Raw genomic sequence first — 3,918 nt, 5'->3', positions numbered from 1 at the left:
TTCCATCATTTTTTTTATGTCTAGGTATGTCCCTCCATGGATTTCGTTTTTTTTTCATGGTTTTAGTGCGCGAGGTCGCCGGCTTCATAGTTATCGATGTCTAGGTATGTTTCTCAATTTTTTTCGTGGTCTAGGTTGACGGCTCAACAGTTTTCGATGGCTAGGTCTGTATTTACATAGTTTTTGTTCTCTAGGTATATTGTTCCATCATTTCCGTGATCTAGGTCGATGGCTCTATAACTTTCGATGTCTAGGTATGTGTTTACATAGTTTTCAATGTCTAGGTATATTCCTCCATGGTTTCGGATATCCAGGTATATTTCTCCATAGTTTTCAATGTCTAGGTATGTTCCTTCATGATTTTCGTGGTCCAGGTATATTCCGCCATGGTTTTTGATGCTAAGTCAACAATTCCATACTTTTTGATGTCTGGATATGTTTCTCCATGGTTTTCATGGTCTCGGTCGTCGGCTCCATTGTTTTCGATGGCTACGTCGACAGCTTTATGGTTTTCGATGGCTAGGAATCATGGCTTTCGCCGTCTCCGTATGTTTTTCCACCATGCTTTTCGAGGTCTAGATCAACGGCTCGGCAGTTTTCAATGTCCAGGTATGTTTTCCCATTGTTTTCGTGGACTAGATCGACGACTTCATAGTTTTCATTATCCCGGTCGATAACTTCATAGTTTCCGATGTTGAGGTGAATTTGTCTATGGTTTCCGGTATGAAGGTCAACGGCTCCATAGTTTCCGATGGTGCAGTCAGTTTTTCTAAGGATGACTACGTTGACGACCGCATGGTTTTCGATGTCTAGATTCACGACTGCATGGTTTTCGATATCTTGGTCGATGGCTCTATTGTTTTCGATGTCTAGGTTGGCGACTATAGGGTTTTCGACGTCTAAGTGGATGCCTTCATATTTTTCAATATATATTCGACAATTTTATATTTTCCGATATTTAGGTAGACGGTGCAATGGTTTGCAATATATTTCCTCATAGTCATCGATATATAGATCGGCGATTTAACAGTCTGCATTGAGAAAGTATGTTCTGACGTTATAGAAGACCATGAAAAAATATCACAGGACACAAATAACTATAAAGCTGTCGTCTTAGATATTAAATAGCATGGAAACGTTTCTTTGGACATTGCAAACCATTGACAGTATCCATGTAAACATGGAATCCATTGAAAGAGAAGAAGAAGAAGAAGATAGTTTCATAAATCAATTTTCCAAATAAACAAATGGAGCTTTCCAAAAAAAGGAATAGAAAATGAAAATATCATCCCATTGCATAGGAATTTCCCAATCTTTCATTAGAAAATTCGATATGCTGAATGGATAATCAAAATCGTCACCATTATTGCTTGTAAAAGGTTTCAACTCACATGAACATAACCGCACAGTTTTCGTCCATCTACATAGAAAAATTGGCTGTGTCGATTGCTTTTGCCACATAGAGAAAAGTACTCAACTTGAAACAAATCGTTTTAAAAATTTTCGTCGAAGACGAGGAATGTATTTTTTTTCTTAAGTAAATATTGTCACGCCTCTAAAAAATAAGTGAATACAGAAAAAAAAAATAATTGGCAAAGTAAAAAAAGAACGCCAATTATTAAAAGGTCGCGACCGTAGTTTCCAATAATTTTCTATATTTGCATTATCAATAAAAAACTTCAAAATATAAAAAAAAATGAGATCGTTTTCTGAAGTTGACAAATACAGTGAATGAAATACGATTCCTATATAGTTGTCACGCTTCGCAAAAAGAAGTGAAATCAGTAAATATTAAAACTTCAAAAAGTAAAAAAGGCACGCCAAGTATTAAAAGGTCGTGACCGTTGTTTTAAATGATTTTCTATATTCGCATTTTCAATAAATAAATTTAAAATGTTTAACTGTGAAAAAATATGAGATCTATTGTAACATATACAGTGTATGAATTACGTTTCCTGAAGGAATTTTGAATTTTGGAAATAAAAAAAAAAATGAGATCATTTTTTAACGTAGCCAAGTACAGTGAATGAATTAAGGTTCTTGTGGAATTCATTCGTGTACACTTTTAGCCCTAATCCCTCACTTATTCAGAAAAATTTTCCAGCAAACGTCACAGAGCAACAAAGGTTTCTCGAATGATTCTGCAATTATTAAGAGATTATCATCTGTTTTTATGCTAGCTCGGGTTATAAACTTAAAACAGTTTACGCGTATAAGTGCATGCATTGTATCTATACGATGTACTGCACAAATTCATTTTTAACATTACACACAAGCTTGGCGTGCATGGTTTTCAATCGGAAGCTCGGCGAAGGAATGCCTCATCCATCCATATATTTGAAGAAACCTTGATGATCCTCTCATGTAATTGTTTTTTAATTTGCCATCCCTTTTCCATCCAACTATTTTATTGAGTAGTTCGACGTGAGATCCCGCGTTGTGTACACAAAGAAAAATATCCATTCTTGACTAGTTTGACTGATAAATTCATTACTCCAAATGTTTCGTATTCAACGCGTTTTCTTTTCTCAAATCAATGTTTACACAACTTACTTCTTTGTTCATCCATTTCAGTACTTATGTAATTCATCCAATCATCTGCCCATTTGGTAAAAAAATGAGTTTACGGACAAACGAGTGAAAGTAACGCGTGGATAAATTAGAATGCGTATGGGCATGAAAGAATGGCCGTATGTATCCGTACAAGATAAAGGCATATAAAGGGATTGATTGATTTCATTTCTTTATCCGTTCGTTTAATTGTTCAATTTTATCCACAAATTTCACCCATCTGTATTGTTTACCAAATCATTATATAACAGGGCCTCTTTTATTTTATTGGGGGATCGGTTTTTTCACAATCGTTCATACAATACTAATTAATTATTGTTTTCATAGTAAATTTGAACAATTGTCTCTTCCCGAGCTTCCGATTGAAAACCATGCACGCCAAGCTTGTGTGTAATGTTAAAAATGAATTTGTGCAGTACATCGTATAGATACAATGCATGCACTTATACGCGTAAACTGTTTTAAGTTTATAACCCGAGCTAGCATAAAAACAGATGATAATCTCTTAATAATTGCAGAATCATTCGAGAAACCTTTGTTGCTCTGTGACGTTTGCTGGAAAATTTTTCTGAATAAGTGAGGGATTAGGGCTAAAAGTAGTATATACTACTCTTGAACGACATTAAGGAAGATCGTGCGTTATTTGTGATTAAAAAAAAGCAACTGAACTTTTTTGCTCTTTTTATGATCAAAGAAACGATTGAAATTTATTCTCGCGATTATTAAAATATTATGTGTAACTTATTTGTTGAAATTGATAAATTTTTAATATAATGATGGCGATTAAAATACTTTCGTAGTAAAATCGTCAAGCAAAATGTGATTTGACAACACCTCATGGTGTCGTCAAACCTTCTACCGTTTATGTCGTTATTACTCGTTAACCTCAAATAAGTGTTTTTCTTTTTCCTTTCCCAAGTCATTTTCGCCGGTAACAAGGCTTTCTCAAGACATCATTGATATAAGAACATTATATTGTCTTATTCTCGTTTTTGGCTCTTTAAAGTTGGGAGGATTTTATTTCATTAAATCTCAATTAAATCTAAATTCTAGACAACTATAGACGGTAGATCGTATAATAATTGCGGAAAGAGATGCACGGTGTATATTTGTAGCATATTTCCAAATTTCAACTCTTATTGAACTATTCAAGTGTTCTGAAGCTTCGTCGAATAACGTTTGTTTTAAAATTTTCGAATAATTTTCTCTCGCCTCAGAAATATTCATTTGCCCGTATGGAACTGAATATTTTTATTGCGAGGTATAAAAATCGTTTCAATTAACGAACAACTGTTTTCTGCGTGCATACTGTTCCTGCGATGCTCAAACGAGCCTGAAGAGTGAATG

This window comes from Venturia canescens, chromosome 4 (genome assembly GCF_019457755.1).
Source record: "Venturia canescens isolate UGA chromosome 4, ASM1945775v1, whole genome shotgun sequence".
Lineage (NCBI taxonomy): Eukaryota > Metazoa > Arthropoda > Insecta > Hymenoptera > Ichneumonidae > Venturia > Venturia canescens.
The sequence above is the reverse complement of the archived record's forward strand: the minus strand, read 5'-3'. Positions refer to the sequence as shown.